The sequence below is a fragment of the Molothrus aeneus genome, chromosome 1 (assembly GCF_037042795.1).
Source record: "Molothrus aeneus isolate 106 chromosome 1, BPBGC_Maene_1.0, whole genome shotgun sequence".
Classification (NCBI taxonomy): Eukaryota; Metazoa; Chordata; class Aves; order Passeriformes; family Icteridae; genus Molothrus; species Molothrus aeneus.
Genome location: NC_089646.1, coordinates 93,204,428 through 93,227,791, shown reverse-complemented (window position 1 = coordinate 93,227,791; position 23,364 = coordinate 93,204,428).

Below are 23,364 nucleotides of genomic sequence, written 5' to 3'. Positions count from 1 at the left end.
GGGGGCCGGGAGAAGATTTGCATGAGCAAGTTCTCCCCCTGGCTCAAGTGCAAAGGGGAGCAGTGAGCAACGGCAGAAGTTGAACACCAGGGGCCAGATTCTTCCCCCTCCTCTGGACCCTCTTATCTGTGTTTCTGCTATTTTGACTTGATAGCACTCAGTACACATGTAAATGATGGTACAGGATGCAAGCAACAGGAATCAAGCACCAGCAGAAGCAGTTTTAGGGATAAGAAATTATGACACCAGCTTTGTATCTCAGGTTGTGGCAGTTAGAGAGGAGGATGCTAATTCTGCTCAGATAATTTAAGTAGCAAGTCACCCTTAGCCCCGTAAAAAGCTGCTACCACTTTAACCACAGCTGCACCTGTGCTGTTGAATGCCCAATGTGCTAGTTTGCACAGTGCAGCCACTGTAGAAAATACACTGGGTGTCCCCCAGCTTTCTTCTGTAGTAACTTCCTTGAAGCTGCTGAACCAGTGTGAAAGTATTTTTATTGTATCTATGGTCCCTTTGTTCTCCATTCTCTAAGGAGAAAAAGAGTCTGGTCACCCTGTGACCTTGAAGCCCACAGACAACTTCAGATTTACACAAGAAATACCACCCAGGCTAGTAACTAGTCTCTAGTCTGAGTAGGAGAAGGATTAGTTTAATAAAAGATGACTTTACCTTCCCCAAAGGAATCATCTTCTTCTCCGAGTGCAGCCAAATCTTCTTGGGAGTTCTGCATCATGGCAAGGACGCAGCTCAGGGCGCAGCCAGAGCCGAGTGCTTGAACCTGTTCCTGTGCTACAGCTCGACTGTTTCCTTTCACCAGTTTCCTAAATATTTTGGTGGTAACAGCTTCCGCATCTGCACTTACGAAAACAATCTCATTCATAGAAATGACACCTCCTGTTTTTACAGTCAGCCTTTGAGATGAGCTTTGAGGTGGGGTGTCTTTACTGCTGAGAGAGAAGTTGATTTTGAGAGCAGAGGAAGCAGGACAAGCTTGAAATGCACCCTGCCCTGTTGCTGAGTGCCATAACTGCGCAGCAGCGGCATCTCTGCCAGCCCGGGGTGTTAAAAGTTTTGCATATGAATGGGAATGTTTTCTGGTGGCAGAGGTAGAGCCAGGGAACAGCTCACCCTGCTTGGACTGCAGAGCAACTCCTCCCTTTCACTCCAGGGACAGTGTGACAGGAGGAAACCCCCAGGCACTCTCACTGTCATGCGTTGATGGAACTAATTTTTCTTTTAGCACGGTGGCAGTGACATTACTTTCTCACCCATGTTGGGGTGGCCCATAGCAATGGACACATGGACAAGCTGGAAATCAGAGGTGATGCAGTTGTCCCATGGGCAGATGCCTTGGCAGGAACACGATTCTCACTGTTACACTCATCCGAGTCACAGTCTGTGGTGCACTACCAAACCTAAGGACCTTCCTGACCAGGTGTACAACAGAACACCACCAAAGTAAAACTTGCTGTCTGCCAACAATAGGCATATTGTTTGAGTATCTCTGTCACTCCTAATTCAGCATCATACTGGTCTGTCCTGTCACTGTGTTTCTTGAACTTTATATAGCAAATTGACTCTTTTGTGTCAGGTCCCTCAGTTTAGGAGAGGACCTGACCTACAAACTAATTTACTCTGAACTTGTACAAAACCATATTTGGCCTTTAGGTAGTGTCTGAGCCTTGCATAGCCCTGCTGTCTTAGCGGTCCACTCAGGGATATGTCTGTCCACTGTGGGACCTAGCACAGGCAGCTCTGCTATCAGAAGTTAGAATGCAATGACAGTAAACCTGAGCTGAGCACCAATTTCTCAGTCTAGTAACTGCACGTGTCACCACACCCTTGGAAGCGAGACTCCCGGCACAGCAGCCGTGTTCACTGCAGCTTCCGGCCGATGAGTCACAGATATAATGAGCTCTTCTCTAGTTATTATGTTGGGATTTTTTAAAGCTCTCCCAGCGGGTGTCTGCAAGGCACTGCACAACTTGAACTAAAGAAGGGACAAGTCCATTTGAAGCACCTGATTTCACCCCAGCCCAGGCCATGTCCATTAGCAAATCCTATGGCAGCACTTTGGTCATCATAGGAAGGTGAAAACACCCTTCCTAGCTCAGGCACAGCTTTCCTCTGGGTGCAGGGTCCCTGCAAAGTGGTGCTGCATCTCACCCGCTCATGCCTCCCCCTCGCTGTCACATCAGGGGTCTTGGTTGCACAACCTATCAGTTGCTGCCTTGCCAGGGTTGGGAAGCTGTGTTTTCGTGGGTGGGTGTGGTTGAAGCCAAGAGCATCCCAGGACTGGTTTTTAGTGGGGCATTGTGGTTTGCCCACTGGGTTCTTCCTCTGCCACAGCAGCAAGATTCCTTGTAACTCCTTGGATTCCTAAGGAACTCCATTCCCAACAGGCCCCCCTCAAACTTGACTTTGTTTTAAAATTACATTTGTTCAAATCCCTGCAGACATGACAGTTTGGTCCAATGGGCAAGAGAAGAGAACTTCTTTCTGGCCCTCCTGGACAGCCTTGGGGAAGCCACTCCTCCTTTCCAGACATCCTCCCTCATTTTTTTCTTGCTCTGCTTATTTGAAATTATTTTTTCAGGCAAGGACCATCTCTGATTAGATGATACTCAACAAAAGCATCCCTCTGCCTCAGTGCAGCCCTCCTGCCATGGTGCTGAGTAGATGGAGAAAGTGATGAAAAGAGAGAAACACCATTATTGGGTGATGAGGGGAAGCAGAAAAGAAGGGGATCAATGAGAGAGAGAGGTATGAAAAGAGGAATAGTAAGGGACATGTAAGCTGCAGAGGAGAAGCATCAGTCTGGAGGGAAGGGATGCTGGCACAGGAGGCTGGGACCTCTCCTGGCACTGCCTCCCAGGGTCAGGGCTGGGAATCCCTGAGCTTGCAGAGGCTGGCAGGGCCAGCACGTGAAATGACTGCTGGGAGTGAGGAAAAGGAGAAGTGCTGAAGGAAAGACAGTCACAAGGTGTATCTTGTCTTAAAGCTTCCTGGCAAGGCCTACTGCCGGCAATGGGCAGCCACTGCCCATGGTTTCCCTGAAACAGCAGGAACTGGTTGGCAGAAATCTTGAGCCCTTGTAAAGTCAATGGCTAAACTGCCCCAGGGTGCTGTGGAGCTTGTCAGTCTCTGAGGACTGGGGCCAGAAGAGGCTTCTGCTCTCTTGAGGAAGGTTTTTGGGCTTGACTAGAATAAGATGCAAGATGAATGATGCTACAAATACAGATATGAATACTCAAATCAGAAAGCCCAGCAGGAAGAATCACAGAAAAAATACTGCAGCTCTAACTCTCCTCCATTGTCCTGCAATTGGAGGTCATTTGTAAATTGGGCATGGGAAGTTTTAGCTGTTTGCTGCTTCCTTCAGAAATCAGAAGGAGCAAGCCACACTGTCCTGGTTATTGTGGCAGCTCCCTTTTATGCTGCATTTCCCTGGGACTTAAAGCTATTTCCTTACCCACTGTTTTCAGTCAGCCTCTCCGGATGCCTGTTACCTTGACAGCCCTTTTTTCTTTTATTTTCAGGAATTAAAAGGCATCAAAAGCTGTCCTCTCTCCCGAAAACAACTGTCACCAGAATTAACACACCAGTCAGGCTAGTGATGAATGGTAATGACTCAGCCTCCATTGCAGATGCACAAAGAGGAGTTGCTTTGATTCTTTCCCGTTTGCCACATCGTCCCTTGACAGCAGCCTCACCTGCACTGCTCGCAGCATGTGATATTCCTCCAGAGACCTGTTCCCCAGGGGAGCACAGTGCCCTTTCCCTTGAGACAGGATAAATTAACACAGACAAAAACAGTCCACCTCACACAGATGCCCAGGTTTCCCATCCCCCTGCTCCATCTTTCTCTTTGGGGCAGCAGGATTTTGCCCTGGCAGTTTGTCTTTGCTGCTTACTGATCTCAAGCATCAGCCTAAAAAAGTGACTTCCTCCCTGCTTTGTTTTGTAGCATATATGAGGTTTTTCCCTTCTGTACCCATAAAAAGTATTTTTTTCTCATACTTGTTGAGCTGCTCTGAAACACAGTAAGTTCTTTTCACCTTTTGGCTTAAAAAGAGCCACCCCACACCAAAACTAAAAGCCCCAACCAATTTTGCATCCACTGCAAAACTCTCACCTGCATATTTTTCATGTAACCACATCTGATGCTGTTCTCAGAAAAAGCCACCACCCATTTTCTAAAAACCTGTCAACAAAAAGCAGGGGAGCCTGGGGAAATGTCAAAAACAAGGGTGGATCAAGCAAAAGGAGACAACTTCTACATCAGCTTCTTCAACTTACTCCAACATTACTCTTCTTCCCCTGCAACTTAGTTTATTAAGATTTCTAATCCAGGAAAAAGTCAAGTGTTCTGATGTTTTATCTCCAAATACTAAAAGCCATTCCTAATGAAAAAGAAGTGTCAAAAATTGTGCCCTTTAGAAGTTTTGGGGATGTTTTAATTCAGCTCTACCTTAAATTACCAACACCTCCACAAGCAGCAGGAGAGATGAGCTGGCCATTTTCTGTGTCTGAAACAGCTCTGCCCTATTCACATCTCCTCCTGTTCCAGCACTAGAAGGATTCTCAGGATACAGAAAGTTGCAGATCACAGGAGTAGTTAGTGCCCTGCTTTGAGAGCTCTAAATAGCCTCTCTGAGGCTATTTTGGGAGTGAAGATTACATTTGATGGGATAATCTACATGGAAAAAAAAGGAGGGGAAGAAGTGATGAAGGAAGGGCAGATGACTCTGAGGTGGAGACAGTATGAAAGAGAATGTAGAAAAAGGTGGCTGACACTGGTCAGTTTGGGAAAGTGAGTGTTCATTTGCATTTGGAATACTTGAAAAGTTTTGCTCTGGATATTGCTGCAGTGTCAGTCCTCCAGCAAAATATGCTCCTCAGAAACCTGATAAATAGAGTTACAATAACTTGTCTAGTTGTTAACTCATTTGCAAGTTACAGGGACTCCAGGGACTTAGATTATGTTTAGACAGTCTGTGTCAGGGTCTGGGTGAGCTTACTATAATTTTTTCTTTCCAGCTCTTGAAACTTTTTGTACTTTTTTTGCCAAAAAATTTAAGCACTTTTTTTTTTTTTTTTAAGTAGGGATATTCATTTCCAGAGAAAACCTGGGAGAATTTCTCCCTTTTACTGTCCAGAAGGAGAGTCAGCAGGCCAGGCCAGTAGAAGACATGATTCACTGCACACAACTTCAGACATTTAGAGCCCTGTGCACAAATCTTCACATGGCTGTGAAATATACACCATGCATTTTGGAGAGCTGAAAAAAGGGCTGGCTCCAGGAACCATTCACACAGCAGACAGAACAGTGGTTCCTTAGGATCCCTGTAGTACATTAGCCTTTTGCTCAGTTCCCCAGCAGACACACACTGCAGTGAGCAGGAACCATGGCACACGTGTTGTTGGTGCTGTTGGTGCCCTACTGGTGTCCATTCATGCTCCCCACCCTGCTGTGAGCAGAGAACCTGTGGCATGCCCCAGGGGTGAGTGGCATTTGTGTGCACTCAAGTGTGACACTGCAGTCTACAACACCTAGCACATCCCACCAGCACATCAAAGGCGACTTTGGCTTCTTCCAAGACAGCGTTTTTTCATTCCAGTATCACTTGGCCTATTATCTTCTCATAGCAAAATATTATTTCAGTTCAAAGGGAGAAAGCAAACCAAAACCCCTACAGAATGAATACAATCTTGAAAATTGTACTCAGTTAAGTAGTTCCCAAGTGGCTCATTATCAAAAGATAAGAAAATGGTCAAGCATGATTTTGCAGGGTTCAGCCTTGGATCTGGTATTATTCAATATATACTTTAATATCCTAGATGATATTTAATATCCCAGAATAGATATGATCACACTCATTACAATTGCAGATGCCAGGCTTCCCAGAATATGTACACGGGAGGACAGAATCAAAATTCAAGCTTATAGTTACAAACTGGAGAAGCAGTCTGGAAACAATTAAATGCAAGAGAATGATCTGTGAAGTATTATGCTCCAGCAGGAATAATCCTTATAAATGCAGGCTGAGGGATGGCTACTTTAGTAGCATGTTTTCAGAAAGAAGGCAGGAGACAGCAAAAGGGGGTTCAGCACCCAAAACCAGCAGACAGCTGCCGTCAGGTGTGATCGAAGGCAGAGACACAAAGTATTCAGGCACCGTTTGAGGTTAATAAAGCCTCTGCCAAGGCAGGACACTGCGTTCAGACATCTCAGTTCAAGGAGGATAGAGACTGTTGGGTGATGTTCCTGAGGGGAACAACCAGACTGTTCTGAGGGCTAGGAAATGGGAAATTAAGGAAAAGATTGGAGAAACTGTAGCTACTTCATTTGAGGGAGAGAGAACAAATACAGGAGATAAGAGCTGTACTCAAGCCCTCTTCTTCACCTTTGTTGTGAACAAGGTGTCAGGAAGTGAGGCTGCAGAATGGAGGAAGCAAATGAGGAGGCAGATTAGGTAGCAAACAAGTAGAAAATAGGAAGAAGTAAGTTTGGGAAAACCACTTTCCAACAGCCAAGACAGTGAAGCAGCAAAAGACAGTGCTTGGGTGAGTCAGTGCTGAGTGAATCAGAGTGCTGCTTTAACCTACAAAGCACACCCAAGGCTTTTGAAGAACAGAGCAGAAATGTAGCTATTGGGAATAATATAAGAATGATTGATTCTGAAGTCTTAGGGGAGGGCAGTGGGAATAGGGGATCTCTTGAGGTTAGACTCAGTGCTGTGTTGCTAGAGCAGCTATTGAGTAATACTGGATTTCTACTTGTTAAATTTATTTCTCAGTGACACTTAGCCAAGTGCTAAACTTTCCCACTGCTTGAGGGGTCCAGCACATTCCAGTGGCTCTTGACTGGGATGGGAATATTTTTGCTATTTCAAGCAATTTAAGTATCCCTACTATCTTTCTCCTTCTGTAAGAAATCTTCATGTCTGGTTGCTTTCGTGTTCATTCTTTTTTCCTAGTTCTTTTGTCAGCTATTCCTCTGTAATCCAGTGAGGTCATTGTCATCAGCAAAGAATAGAGGATGGATTTTTCATCTTTAGATGATTAAATCCCATGGGTTTCTCTCAGAAGTACCTCAGGTTATTTCTACAAATTGTTGAAGAGAAGCAGTCTGAATTCTGTAATAATATGGGAGCTTGCTATTCCCAGCATAACTAACAACTATGCTCAATCCTGCTAAGCATCACAACCTTATGTCTTAGTAAAAGTCAGATATCAAATATATAATACTTTTATCAATGTGAACAAATTTTACAATTGACCCAAGAGGTCTAGACAATATTCTAGTGCCTATGTCAAAGCCACAAGACCATCGCAATTTTCTCTACCATAATTTTTGTTAATAATACTTTTTTTCTCCAATACTAACTGCCTTGGGTGTTGGAGGAAATACAGGCAAGAAAGTCATCTCATTGTTCAGCTGCATGTCTCCCATCCCAGGCAAAGGACAGTGAAAGGTGATTCACAACTTTATTTTAGTAATATTTCAAAAAATACAGGAGTCGCCCTTCTTGTCCTTTAGGTAGACTACTGGAAATAGAGTGAAAGCCCCGGGTCATTTATTTTAAACTCTCAGGTCACACTGTCAAACAAATGATGTCTGTGGATGAATCTGCCTTTCCTTCACATTAATAATCCTGCCTGTAGACTATTCAGTTTAGTGGCCTTTACTTCACTGTGTACATGATGTTTCCAGTTTCTCCAGCTACTGGAAGGAGTTCAGGAGCTGGTCTTCTCCCCTAGTCTTTGCTTCTTCCAGCTCCAACCAGCAGCGTTCTTTCTGCTTCTGGGAGATAATTATTGACAGAACTTATCTTGGGTATTTTGCAAGACAGTGTGGGTTTTTTTCCTTTGCCAAAGGGTGTTTTTTAAAGACATTCTCCCATATTCGGGCAAACTGTGGGTGAGATGGGCAGCTTCAGCTGTGAGATGGCTCAGACCCTGCCTGGGGCTGCTCCCAAAGGACCAAGCGTGCATTTCTCTCAGGCAGCTGCTTTCATCTCCAGGACACTGCCAAGTCTCAGCATTTCCCCCTTGCCTACAATGCATTCTACTCATCAGTCCCTAAAATGCTATAAATTACTGTTTAACATCTCTCTTGCACAGCACTTAGCAGAGACAAGTAGACATGAGGAATTGCTGCTGCAAATAAAGCTGCTGTACGCAGGAGTATGAAATTCAGGCAGTGTCAAGAGTGGGTGCATAGACTGTAGGGGTATCAAAGCCCAGGAATTCCTTTATTTGGGATCCCCCTGCCCCCCCCGACTTGAGCTGTTATTATGCCACAGCACCACAATTAAATTACTTAAAGAAGGCAGATGTCTGGGACTGCTAGGGGATACTTGGGATTGAAGGGACAAGGGAAACTTGTCTGTGTGAGCCTGATGTGTGGATGGGGTCAATTGGGGGACCCATTGGTTCAGTGGAACTTCCCGCTGCGAAGGGGCTTTGGTCTCAGCGGTTAAATCTTGGGCAGTGGGAGTGTGACTGTCAGAGTGGCATCTGAGTGGTCAGGTGGGAAAGTTTCACTAACACACATTCTCTATCTCCAAGAGCTGAAACAGCCCAAAACCTTGAACTTCCTCTGTTTTGTAGGGAGGCATCACTTCTTTGTAGGTCACACAGGTGAGATGGCAAAGATGGTGTAACATCAGCTTCACCAGTGAGGTAGTTTGGTTTCAAGCCCAGTCTGTTTTCTGTGAAACTTTTGCTGATACTGGCCCTGACTTAGGTACTATCTCCCAGGCCAAGTGTCCCTGACACCTGGTGCCAAGGTCCCAGGGAATCTGAGCATTAATCCTAAATAGTGTCAATTTGAGCACTCAAGCTTTTGATCCTTCCCCAGTTCCAACCCATACACTCACTGCAGGTGGCCATGGCACAGTCAGCAGTGGGGTTGTATTAAAATTGGAGCACTTTGGCTTTGGAAAAACAAGGAGCTGTTTCCAAAGGATGGATAAGCTTTCATATTGCCTACTGTGCATGTATCAGCAGAGGAGAACACTTTCATTAAGGACAAAAAAAGGTTAAATTGAGATGGCCTTATTCTGTTCTGTATTTCAGGTAGCTTTTTGAGAAATTGTTTTTTGAAAAATGTCCCTGTTTTGTGTTTGCAGCCTCTTGGTACATTGGTAACATTCTGGGAACGAGTTCTCTGAATAATTGCAACAGCAGGATTTACTTCTCCTTTATCTGAAGCCGTAGGAAAAAGCACAGCTGGGAACGGAACCTGTGGTAAAGGAAATGGCACTGCAAGGCATCCCCGCCCTGTTTGCCTTCCTCCTTGAGCAAGTGGTACAGGGCATGTGCAGGGGCTGGATGTGCACTGGGCTGGTAATAGCTCTCCTGGTGGGATTGCTTCATTTTTGCTCCTACAAAGTAGGGCAGAAAAGAAGATTTAAAAAAACCCCAATATTTTTAGCACAGTGTCTCCCTTTTTGCAATTTGTTGAAGTGATTAGCAGCTCAGAAACAGTGTAATGACCAAGCAGACTTACTCGGCATTTTTGGGTTTGATTCCTTTTAACTGAAGAGCAACAGTTAGTTCTCCCTTCCCTGCAAACACAGGGGAGTCAATTGAAGGAATGTGGGCTTGAGGTCCTTCAAAAGAAAGTGTTTCACTGCTTTCCACTTCCACATCTTTCAGGAAGGGATTCTGGCAGCTGGGTGGACAAACAATGATAGCATTTGTGGAGTACCTTAGAATAAGGAAATCTCTGCAAACATTTGCATGCATCTGCAGTTCTCTACCTTGAAAATATAAAGGAAGCAAAGAGCAGATTTTCCACCTTTAAATAATGGCAGTTGTTGGCTATGGTATCCCAAACAGACTTCACTCATAGAAGGTACCTAAAACCTTCCATTGTCTGTACATGGCCAGGATTTTGGGTCCCTCCTGCTACATTGCTGCACTAATGCTTAGCTGGCTCAGGGGAAGATCACCACCCACTGCATCAGTGATTCTTCAGCAGCCTTGATTTTGCTAATCAGCCTGTCTTTCATCCTGGCCCTGTTTGCTGAGAGAGCAACTTCAGAGAGAGCGGTACAACACAGAAAAAGTAAAAATAGCAACAAGAGTTTCTGCAAAATGTGGCACTTCATGCAATTACTTTTCTTCCTGTTTGCATCTCCTGAATTTTCTTTTCTGTCAAGTTTAACTCTTGTTTAGTGACTGCACACACACATTTTGAAGGCAGTATGAGGTTCTTCTAAACAGCAGTGCACTGTGGAGTTAGTTTTTCACAGTAAACAGAAAATGGCTCAGTCTGATGTTAATGAATTTTAGTATTTTACACAACAGGAAATTCAGAAATAATATTCATGGCTGATGAAAAATAACAAGCTGGCCAAAAAGAAGGAAAGCCAGAAACAAACAGCATGTCCCTGTGGGGAGGGTCTTTCTTCTGGGACAGGAGAGTGTTATGGTTGATCTAATAGCCTCGACACAGGTTTCAGAACTGCAGAAGAGAAATTTGTGATAACAAAGTAGTGATCTACACTGACTGACAAAGCAGCTACTGTGGAAGACACACCAGCATGCCCTACTTCATGCTCTCTGCACAGAGTGCTGCAAAAAACACTTTGAAAAACTAGGGGGTGAGGGGGGAGTATATGTTATCTCTATTTGACCTCACAGTCCTAGAGATGGGCAGAGAGATCATACTGCCCAGGGAGCATGGCAAGGATGGAGCAGCAGAGTGAGGACGGGCAGTGGGTCTTGCCCAGGACACAGCAGCTCACCTTTGCCATCCCTGTGGTGTGAGACAGAGCCCAAGGAAGAGCCTCTCCCCACCTCTCACAGGGTGTCTGCCCCTTGCCACAGTACCCTTCCCTCCTGCCAGACCCTGGGCTGATGTGCAAGGGAATGGTACCCCTCCTCCTCTGCAGAGTAGGGCCAGGAGAGGAATAAAATCAAAATAAAAAAGGAACTTTTTTTCTCCATCATGCATCTTAGCAACAGCACCTACACAAAGATCTAAGTATAAGATCTTTTACCCCCCACCTTTCCAAGCAATTAGCATGCTGAAATGCAGAAAGAAACAGGATGGCAATGTCAAAACTGACACGTAGGAAGACCATTTCCTTTTTGCAAGGGTTTCACAGTGTGGACCAAGTTGGCTGAGAACAATTTCTGAACCTTTCTCCTCCCCGTGGAGAATTGCCTCTGCAGCAGCTTTGGTAAACCTCCAAAACTGCCTGCTTTTGGTGACTGGCACTCTCCTGGTGGCTGATGCCCAGAAGGTCTCACATTTTTAAAGTAAGAAACCCCAGCCCCCATGGACTGCTCTCCAGTGAAACTAGGTTGCTTAAAAACATCTGAGCAGGTGGAAAAGGAAGGCTGCCTGTTTGAAGTAGATAGGCTGTCTTTTGGAGCAGAGCAGAGAAGAAAGGCAGCTGGTGACATATTCAGTGCAGCGCTGGCTCCGTCTGAGCCTTCTTTTGTCGGCCAGATTTTAAATTAATCTCAATCTGGTCTCTGAATCTTGCTGGCAAGTTTTCTGGTGAATTTAAGACTTAGAAGAGACTAAAGAAAGATGCTCGGCAGACAAACTTATGTTAGGGTTTCCAGGTGTGGCCAGCATTGCTTGGGAAGTTATTTGTGCAAGCAGAGGCTGCCGTGGGAAACGTGGGGGGATCTCCTCCAGAGCCACACAGCTCCTCTGTGCAGGGGGAGCACACAAAGCCCCCTGGCTGAAACACAGCCAGGCCTATGCAGCTGGCCATGAACCAAATCTGGTTACTCTCACGAGCTGATATTCAGGGCTTGCATTTTGAATAAAGAGTTGAGTGAATCCAAGCCCTTTGGTTTCGCTGTGTTTTCCTTCCTAAAAGCAAATAATTATGTTTTTTCCCTCTTAGCATTCAAGCAATGTTATTTCCACCCAAAAAGTATGCTGTTCCAGCCTGCAGATGATGATTGGAGCAGACAAGTTCCAGGGAGGATGTTGCTGGGGGCAGTAGGGAACTGGAAGTGGGAAGGAAATACCTGAAGGAAACTTCTCATACATGTATGAGCCTTGTCATACATGAAACCTCCACAGAGTTTTAATCTTTATTTCTTCGTATTTAGTGAGATTTTCCCTCTGAGCACCTTGTCAGAGTGATAGCCTGATTCTGACTCTCCTTGCACCACAAGGCTGGGATGCTGCCTAATGGCAACTCACCCAAACACCTCTTCCCAGAGCGCCCACTTGTTCCTGTGCCACATCTGGGATTAGTGACTGATTAAAGCAAAGCAAAAGGCCTCTCTTGGAGGTTTCAATGAAATCCCCTCTGGTCCCCACTTGCTTTAGCACTCAGTTAAGCAGTCCATCACTGCTATGTTTGCAAGCCCAGCTCTGTAAGTGTGTCTGAATACAGCTGCTTCCATTTTCTAGGCCAAAGGCAAACTTTTGAGGCAGGCTGTAAGCCTCCAATTAGGACTTTAGAGTAGCTTGTGTTTTAGAAAATGCAGTAACTTGTGGAATGAATCACTGAATTTGAAGTTGCTAGATGATTTTTTTCCTTAGAGGTCAAGGTTAAGCATAACAAGAAAGAAACTCAGCGTAGGAGGATCACAAAATATGTTAACAGCATAACAGCAACAGAAGGACTGACCCAGCCCTGAGAGTTTGTGGATTTTACTTTTTTAATTGCTTTTTGAGAGTGAGAGCAAGCTACCAGAGCAGCAATACACTGAGCTTACAGCCCATGCTCTCCTGTTCCTTCATCTCTCACCTTCAGTCACAGTCAAGTGACTATGCCTGACTCTAGTGAGCTCCAGCAAGTGGGGGTGACGAATCCTTGCTTGCTCAAGCCCTCTCTCCTGGAAGCTGGGAAGGCAGAGTAAAGCTGTGCTGCCCAGGAGAGCCTCCATCTGTCAGACCTGACTGTGGGTGAGCCGTCACCCTCAGCTGCTTGCTCCCCATGAGCAGAGCAAAGCCACCTGAGGCAGGGACACATGTTCCTCAGTGGCTGGCTTGTGCTGGTGGAGAGGACTGCTACAAGAGCTGGGGAGCTCCTGTGATCCAGTCCCCAGCCCAGACTGCTCTTCTGGCTCTTAGCTGGCCTTTCCTAACATATACATGATAGTAAAATTACATTCATTAATAAAAACTTGCTCAATACAGAAGCAAAAAGGTCACCAAAACACTCCACTGCACACATTTGTCCCTTTGGGGATGGAAGGCAGGAATAAAGGGGCTATGGCAGATGCCAGCCACAGTGCCCGCCATGCCCCTGGAAGGTGCAATTGCCATGGGGATGAGCCCAGCTGGAAACCTCAGCAGAATATAGAATACAGCTCCTTGCAGGCTTGCACTGCATTCATTTAACTTGAATTTGAGGGAAGCATATTAAGCAAAGCACTTTGCATAGGAGTAGCAGCCCATCCTAAACATTAGGGGTCTCTTTATCTTCCATTTCATAGCCAGTGCTCAGGAGATCCAGATCACAGATGCTCTGTGGGCAGTGCCCACTGCCTGTGGATAGCATCACCTCCTGATCTGCATGCAGGAAAGGCATCACAAAGCCGAGCAGGGCACTTCTCTTGCCTGGGCTACATTTAAGATGTTGCTTTCTGTGCTCTAACACAAAGAGGTCCTCAAGAGCACATAAATATATTATAAAGCAGCGGAACACTCAATAATTAATTTTCAGCAAGGAAAGGGTTTTATTTCAACTGGAATGACATAAAAAAGCCTTTTGGATTCTCACAGTCTGTAAGTGAAAAGCTGAGGTGATTCAGTCCAAAGACTGTTGTGCAGAAGGCTCAGACAATATCACCCAATCCCCATGCACTGACACCCTGACTCTATTTGGCAAAAATGCAATTTTCTGCACAGAAAATACAGTATACACCAAGCAGCAGATCAGTTTTCAGTCCTTTCCTCTTACTTTGCAACTAGGAATGGTCTTCCAGGTCTTTCATCCTTTCATTCAGAGTTGTAGCATCCCAGAGGATCATCCCACTTGTTTCCACCAACAGTGAGCACTCTGCTCATATGTGATGCTGCTCCCTTTTCATATCCAGTCGACTGGTACTTGGGAAATATAAAATTTGAAGTGTATTAAGACAGGAGTGGTTGATTTATGGTATTGCTGCTATTTTGCAAGTGTTGGGAACAGATAAATAATTCATTTGATTAATTACCCAAATACAAATGGAAGTTCGTGCAGGATTCACTGTCTTGGGACAACTGACTCAAGTAACTCTAGCTAGGGACACATAACTCTTTTCACCAGTACTTTGGGAGGCAGAGGGCAGTGAAGCAGCTCTGTTTCTGTCAGGAAGATGCCTAAAGATGCCTACATGCCACAGCTACTTTAAGAGAACCAACAAAAGACATATGAGATTTGCTGAAAATACACAAAACTGTCACGATCAAGGGTAGTGCTACAAAGCTGGTTGCTATGAGAACTTTTCTGCATGCAAAGATATGTGGGATTCTCACTGAATGACTTACAAACTACTTATACTAAATTTCTCTCCTCATTTATTGTCTTTACTCGTTTCACTGCTCAAAACCCAACATCAGATAAACGACTGCCGCAACACAATGCATTAATTTTGAGACTGGCTTTTTTAGTGCTTCCACTCTGTTGCTTTGTCTGTCATCCCTGGCAAGTCCTGCCAGAGCAGTATAGCTCAGCACCAGAGTGATGGGGCAATGCACACAGCAACTCTTCCTTGCACAGGCAACGCCTCCCTGCACACCTCCTTCCTTGGCTCTGTCCCACCACACCAGCTGAGCTGCCTGCCAGCAGTATGTGCCAGGGACAGACCCACTTGTCACCTCAGGGGCTGAGAGAGGCCCAAGAAAGCTGAAACAGCTATGCAGCCCCCAGATCACAGCCTAAAAATACCAATAAAAGCCAGCTGCACTGGCTCCTGGTGCCACTATTGAGGCTGAAGCCAGGGAGTTTTCATGTGAGGCTAGCATTCCCTCACCAATTTATCCAGCAGGTGTGGAAATTAGGGATGGAGAGGCTCTCTTTTTCTGAGCACGCTGTAATTAAAGTGCAGTAATAAAAGCCCAACTATTGTGTGACTGTGGGCCAGCAGCTGGGTTGGTGCCTCACAGCAAGGCCTGAAGTGAGCTCGTCCACTTTGCCCAGCAAATCCAGGAGCAGAACGGGGTGTGAGGTGGAGATCCCTGCTGGATCTCACTGCTGTTGTTTCTGTGTTTCACTTACAGCAGCTTTTTTCCAGTTGCTCTCAGCCTGCTGATGCTTCTGGTGGGAAGAAGCCACCTCTGTATCATACCAGCCTTCTGTGAATTTTTATGGCAGCTATTTTAGAACTCATTTCAGTGAGTTTCCTCAGATTTCTCGAGTCTGAAATGCTATGTGTTCCTGTAATAAGGATGCCACTCATAGCTAGAAGCATTTTTCCTACATTATTTATTCATTATTCTATCTGATGAATGTGGGATGTGTTATGAATCCATGGTAGGAGATCTGGAGGTAAACTCATTTGCTTTTAGTACTATGTGATTAAAAAGAAACTCTCTGCTTGCGTAGGCAATGAAGGTATTGAATTTCTCTTATCACCAAGATGGTGAAAAACTTGATTCCTTTAATTTCCTCCATCAAGGAAGCAACGACTGCCAGCACAAGCACATACAGTGTGATCTATTCAGAAGATACAGAGTTGCTAGACTAGATATGTTCTCATCACTTGCAAAACGAAGAGCCAGGAAGTAGGCATTTAAAGGATAATATCAAATATTTAGGAGATAAAATCTGCACAGAGTGTAAAATGAAAGATTTAATCTGAGTCTTACCTTAAAGAGTTGGGTTTTTTTTTTCCTCTCTAGTGTCTGCTGCTCAAATTCAAATGAAATGTTAGAAGATATTACATTTGGGTACAGGCAATTTAGAGTTCAAAATTTCCTGGTTCAGGAATGTTGTCACTCAGGGTTTTGTTTCTGTCTGTGACAGAAGTACAGGCCTTAACAACCAGGTGAGGTGGTCAGAAGTCTCATGCAGGTTTAAAAGGGGTTAAATGAAGAGACACATGCTTTTGGTTTCTTTGTAGTCCTACAGCTTCACCCTACCCTTCCAACAAAAGACCCCAAACCAAAAACCCACAAACCTCAGCCCACTTGATAAAACAGCCTGCCCTTTCTGAAGGTGAGCACGTGGCTGGCATTCAGGAACTGCAGGGTGACAGGCATGTAAAAATAGGACTGGTGTTCTTTCAAGGAGGGTATCAGTACCTGCAGGCAGTACCAAGACTTTTGCCTGGGCATGGAATAGAGAACAAACAAAAGATGGTGCTGCTTGGAGCACTGCCAGGACCTGCACTGCATCTCAGAACCATGGAGACGGGAGGAAGAGTCAGATGGGCGTGACCCAAATAGCCAAGAGATGGCAACACTCTTAGGCAGAAGGCAGTTCTTTTCCAGATGGCTGATGCATTCATTCAGCAGTCAGTCACAGGCCCTGGGAGGCACTGGAGGTATTGTGCACCAGTGTCCCAGGGGACAGACTGTGTAAATGTAGTGCTGGGAGAGGGCTAGGAAATGCCCTGCATGCCTTCACTGCTTGCTCAGCCCTTCTGCAGGCAGCCCTGGGCTCTCCCTCTGCTCCTCACACCTCTGCCTGAGCCCCACAGCCCTGCTGTCACCTGCCCTGGGCACAAACACACTCCCAGGGCCAAGGACCCAGTGGTAGTTAGTTTTGCCTAGAGCTCTCCTCTGCTTTGCTTGCATGGTTTCACTTCTGATCATGTTCACAATGTTCTCTTTAATGCATTGTGGCACTTTGTTTCTCAAAGTATTACTTGCACAGCTATTTTGCTGAGTATCTTCGTGCTGAGGAAAGAACTGGTACAGGAAGATCTGAGAGTATAACATCCTTTATTCAGTTGTCCCTGGAGGCTAGGAAGCCTGCAAGCTTCACATCCCAAGTAGCACAGAAATAGCTGCTTTTAATGGCCTGATGCACCAAAACTCTGTGCTGGCTGCTGGAGCTAAGGTGTCTTCTCTGCTCCCAAGCCATGGACAGGCCAAGGAACCATCACACACAAACCACTGTAGATGGAAACTGAGCAAACACTAGTCCCACCAAGAGCAATGCATGATGCACATACTCGTCAGCATTTTTGGTTTTGGGCTAGCCTCCTGGCTTTTCCTGAGGGTGAGGAAGAAATCCTGGTCTCCCACACTCAGCTTTTGCCCCAAGCCCATCCTGGCACTTGTGGACACTCTGCAGACAGCAAACAAATCCTTCAGCCAGAGACTTTCAACAAGGTGCCAGTGACATTCCTCAGGGCAGTCCAGCAGTGGTGACAGCTGAGACAGCCACCGTGTGAAGCCTCACAACCTTTCAGCGGAGAGGAGCAGGTGAGGCTGCCGAGGGTCACAGAAGGATGGGGGCTCTATCCATCTCTGCTGCTTCCAGAGTAGCTTGTGGAAAGCCACAGCATCACACCCCAACTGCAGCATCCACAACCACTGGCTATGAAACAGCCTCGTGTTGACAACAGACTGAAGGAGGGTGGAGAAACAACTCTTCCTCTTATGGCTTTCTGTGTGGTGGGGAGAGAAGGAGGACAGCAGAAGGAGCTTGGATACATGTGTCTGCAATCACCCCAGAGAAATTGGGAACTGATGCCTGGCGATCAGCCCTATTAAAAGGAGTGAAATTTCAAACTGTGTGAGAAATAAAAGTATATTGGTACAGCTTTCTGAGCAAAACTTCACCAATGGAAATTCCCTCTCCTGCTAACAAACAGTAGGAGGTGTTTTTACTTTGGTGTCAGGAATTGAACTCTGAAGACAAATTTTCAATTGTCTACGCTTTGAAAGGATGCAAAAAAACCCCTAAACAAAACCAAACCAAACCAAAACAAAATGACAAAAACCAACCAACCAACCAAAAAACCCACCAAAAAAAAACCAACAAAAGAACCCCCCAAAATGTCCATGGTGGGAATACAGAGCTGTAGATGTTTTGGTATACAGCTAATAAAATTATCTAAGAACAGAAAACATAATTTTTCTTTTAAAAAGGTCAAGTTTAACTAACATAAATATACTATGCTGGAGAGCAAATGCAAATTCAATTAAATCACTGTTAGCCAAACACCAACTCTTACTGGCTATGCAATCTCTTAATCTGGTTTCAGGCTGGAAACATTTCTTTCAGGAAGACAACTTATAATTTATAGATAAACCATGGGACTATAGAACTGCAGAAGCAGAGTGAGAAAGACCCACATGTACTGCAGCTAAATCTGCATACATCTTTGCAAGATTTTTCCGCTGAAGGAGAGGATGAAGAGAAAAGGGACAAAAGCAAGGAGTTTGAAGAGCTAGTTGTGTAGCATCAGCTAAATTAAGCCCCTGGCCCAGGTAAGCCTTAGCAGCTGTGTAGTAGGCCTGAAAGAGACACCTCCTGCCAGAAAGAGATGCTGAAACCCTAAATGAAAGTTGTAGTTCACCTGAAGATGAAAATCTCTTTCTCAGAGAAGATCCCAAATAACTTTCTGATGTGACATTTTGTACCATCTCAGTGAAGTTAAGCAATTTAGCAGTAGAGGCAGAAATCACCATCAGTCATAATTTCCTCTTGATCTGAAAACTGGGGTCATGTGTGGAACTGGTAGGGCCCATCTCACCAGCAAACACTCAGCAGTAATATAACTCTTCTGTGAATATTTGAGAGTTGAAAAAACTCACGCACAGATGAGGAACAGGTTTACCCATAAAGGTTTGTCATCAGACAAATCCATGGTGTTGAATAGAAGAGAGTGATTTCTTGATGAAGTTACTTGGCAAAATGTCCTCTCAGGGCAGATGCTGAGCATGGTGGTGCAATTGCCAGGAGATCACTGCTTGACAAAAAGTTCTTTGCCACATGCAAAATTCTTTACTTCTCCTGACAGTAAGTCAGTCTTTAAAGAGCAGGAAAAATATTTAAAGACGGCACAATGAAATAAATACAAATTACTGCAGTTTGTGCTCAATCGCCTTATGCAAATCCCAGGGTGTGTTCTTCTACATCATGTGCCCTCTCTTTGTGAAATAAACCCTCAGCAACTTTCCTCATCAGCAGAATTCTGGCAATCCAGGAAAATAAAGTGCACTAAAAGCTGAGAATCTCATTCATAGAGTAACTTAAAAGAAAAGCCCTTCAGCATTTTTGTTTATTTTACTTTTAGCACAAAAGCCTGATTGTAGAAGCTGCAAAGCCAGGTGGTGAAGACACCAGTTGATGATGATGGGGATAGAGTCCTGGCCTGTGATGTGTGGTGTGGAGCAGCCACACCTCCTCAGCAAGAGACTGTGTTTCTGCCTCCATCACCATCCCTGTGGCTCAGGGAGCTTCTGGAAGCTCCCCTCCTGGCTCCTCCTGCATCCTGCATGGCATCTATCTCCCACCTCAGCAGCATGCTGGGAGCTGTTGCTGGCTGCTATCCTACACTGAATGGGGACATTTGTTAAGGACAAAGGTACAAAAGAAGAACCTAGAAGCCTAGAAAATTAATATGTGGTTGGAAGAGACAGAATCACAAAATCACAGAATTGTTAGGGTTGGAAGAGACCTCTGGAGATCACCTACTCCAACCCCTCTGCCAAGGCAGGGTCACTTAGAGTAGGTAACACTAGAACACGTCCAGGTGGGTTTGGAATATCTCCAAAGGAGACTCCATGACTTCCCAGGGCTGCTTGTTCCAGTGCTCTGCCATCCTCAATGTAGAGAAGTTCTTCCTTATGTTGAGGTGAAGCTTCTTGTGATTTAATTTATGGCGATTGCTTCTTGTCCTGCTACTGGCCACCACTGTAAACACTCTGGCACCATCCTCTTGGCACCCACCTTGGAGATATTTACATGCATTAATAAGATCCCCTCTTCAGTCTTCTTCAGACTAAACGGGCCCAGCTCCAACAATCTCTCCTCATAAGAGCGATGCTCCATACTCAAATTACCTTTGTGGTCTCCACTGGACTCTCTCCAGTAGCTCCTTGTCTTTCTTGTACTGAGGAGCCCAGAACTGGGCACAGCCCTCATCAGGGCTGAGTAGACAGGGATCATCTCTCTTGACCTGCTGGCCACACTATTCCCAATGCATCCTAGGATACCACTGGCCCTCCTGATCACAAGGACCCATTGCCAGCTCATAGCCAGCTTGTCACCCAGCAGGACTTCCTGGTCCTTCTCTGCTTTCTGGTACATCAGCCTCCAAACTGTGATGGTACGTGGGGTTGTTCCTCACCAGGTGCAGGACCCTGCATTTTCTCTTGTTGAATCTCATTAGAACATTTCCCTCCACCCAATTCTCCAGCCTACAGATGATACTCCAGACCTGCAGAAGTTACTTCTTCTGCCCCAAGGAGAGACCACTCTACATAGATGTTTGCTAAATTGTTCCCTAACATCCTTGGTTGTGGGCATCTTGGCCTTTCTCAGCAGCCTGTCCCAGTGCTCTGCGGTTTCCACCCTTAAAAAATGTTGCCTAAAATCTAAGCCAGCTCTGTCCTGCTGCAATTGAAGGTGAAACATTGATGCAATGTTTACTTTTAGCAAGTATGTTGAGTTTATGTACATTTTAAAGGAAATACATTGATTAGGGATTTTTCCCCTTATTTTTCTTGAGCAAGATATTTAGGAAGCTCTTACTTGCAATAATGTCAAGCCTTCCCCTCAATTTTGTTGACAGTCACTTGTCAAAGGGACAACACAAGAGTTAAATAAATGTTTGGTTTCATGTCCCAGCCTCAGCTTTACCACAGAAATGGACCACAGAGCAGAAACTGCTGGGTTTGTGCCAGGGGGTGGATGCTAAGTGTTGGTCAGACAGGTTCACTGCACACTGGCTGGCTCTGGGACCCCAACCAGGTGGGCAGCAGGATGATTATCATGCATGAGCAGCCCCCTTGGTGAAATCAAGGCACAGCTGCTCCAAATCCCCCAGCCCAGTGCTGCCTGGTACCCCCACAGGCAGCTTTCTTCCTGTCCCCAATGCCCCTCTGTGCCCTGCCAGAGGCTCCTCCCACAGTGTCCTGTCCTGACCTCACAGCTGGGTCTGCACACACCAAAAAAAAAAAAAAACCAAACCCAAATGAACCACACCTGATACTTGTTGCTGCCAGGATGGGAAGTTTGGGATGCTTAAATGTCGCTGCAGCCCCTGTGCTTGGCACTGGTTCAGCCCTGCTTGTAGCTGGCCACTTATGATAGCAAACATATCTGATATCACATTGTACATGAACTGTAACAAGCACACAAGCGGCTGGGGGGTACAGGGCACGGCAGAGAGCAACCATGCTTGGATGAAGCACTTTGGAGTGGGTCTTGGTGGGAAAACTCTGTTTGTACATGACATAGAGGGGCAGAACATACGCTATTTCTGGCAGGGAATGAATTGGTTAATTCAGCTGAATAACATCACTAATCAGCTGCTGCCGGTAGTTTCCATAAGAAAAGGAAATACTTTACATAAGTAAAAGCTTACTAAAACTAGTAATAAAGAAAATAGAAGACAGGGAGGTTCATATGTAAGCCAGCCCACATCCTAGGACGTGCAGTGCCCAGCTGCAAGTGTTAGAGCTCTCCAAGTAAGTGCAGAGAGATGATGCTATTGCTTTCGCTATTTGCTGCTTAGAAATGGCTCACTGAGAAAATCAAGGGGAGTCATAAAATAACAGTGAGTTGTTTATTTGCATGACTGTCCCAGCAGGAGAGTACTGGTTTGCATGCAATTTGAAATCCCAGGGAGGATGGGATATAAACCAGGGAATGCTCATCCAAGATTGCGAAGTATGTTCCAGCAACCCTAGCAGCTCCCAGGGGAGAAAAACTCCCATAAATGAATGTTTTACTTGTCTCACTAGTATCACATGGAGTTTTTGACACAGGGATTTCTGTGCATTATCGAGATTCTGGCTGATGTAAAACATTTCTTAAAGCTTTTTGAAAGCCATGTCTCCATGGCAATAAGAGGTAGGATTCAGAGTGACTATTAGGACCCCACTGCTGCTGGCTTGCTTCATGAGGGTGTGAAGCTCACTTTCTGTAGGAGATGGGATTGGTTATTCCTCACTAGCACATGGTATGGCAGAGCTATTGATGTCCAACTGTGTTTGAGTATTTTCTTTAGCCTCTCATTCAGTACCTGGTGGATCATGCAGTGCTCACCCTGCCATGGCACAGTGTCATCAGTGCCCTGGAGCAGCAGCCTCAGCTGCTCCCAAGGTAGGTAAATTAGGCACTCTAGGTTTACTCTCTGCTTTTGTCTGTGACCTCAGCACCTCACATTCCTGCCTGATCCATGGGATAGTCAGAGTTGCCAAAGCTCTTCTCCTAAAGCTAGTTTTCCATTGGTTTCTATTAGTCTCTGCCTCCATCTCCCTCAACATATCTACAAAAGTACATTTTGTGCATAATGCATCATTTTTGTGTGTGAGGTGTTTCATTGATCCAAGATACACTATGGATGTTCAAAGAGTCATACTAGAAGGTATGCATCCTATCTTGTATGTCAGTCTGTAAATTTAACTCAGGATGTGGAGGTCTCTGAGCATGTGAGTGCAAATAAATCCATGGATTACAGTGCCTGAGTCTCACCAGGATCAATGTGTATTCCATTGCCATGCAATGTTCTGCTGTGAGATCCTTGGTGTCCAAGAAAGTGGGCAGAACAGCAAGCAGTTCAGAAAAGGTGTTAAAAATCATCAAATTTGTAATCCTCCTAAAGTACACAACGTTCTTCCCCATTAAGGAAGAAAAGCCTCAGGATCAACATCAAGATTTGGGCTGTTACATGATGTTCTCCATCTCTGAGTTAATCTGTGTGCCAGGAGCAAAGGCAGCGCAGCTGTGCCGGAGCTGCTGCGGCTGGCAGGCACCGAGCAGCAGCGGAGTCGGAGTCGTCTTCAGCAGCACAGCTGAGGTCTGAAGGCAAGGCTGTGTCAAGGGATCTCAAATCATCGACGCCCTTGCTCTGCACGGCAGGCATTCCAACTAGCAGTGAAAAGCAGTTGCTGGTGGAACTCCCTCAGGACACCCCAGCTCTACTGAGAGTTTTCAGGAATCAGGAGAGGACATTTACTGCCTATTTGTGCTATTGCATCATTTAGGGACACTAGTTAAAACTCCTTCTCTTTTATACCTGTGTCAGCTCGGCTCTCTTGGCAGAACTTTGCAGCTTTTAGACAAGAAAATTCTAGGATTGGTTATTAAGATTTATACTCCAAACCAGATAAAGTTAGAGGGGTCATCTTTATGTGTAACGTGTGGTATATTAAGGTTAGGGGAGCCAGATTCCAGCATCTCAAACTGTAACTACAAAATCTGTGCCTCTCCTCAAAGTGAATTTCTGGAGCAGCCCAGGTAACTTTTTGCTCAGTCTTCATTA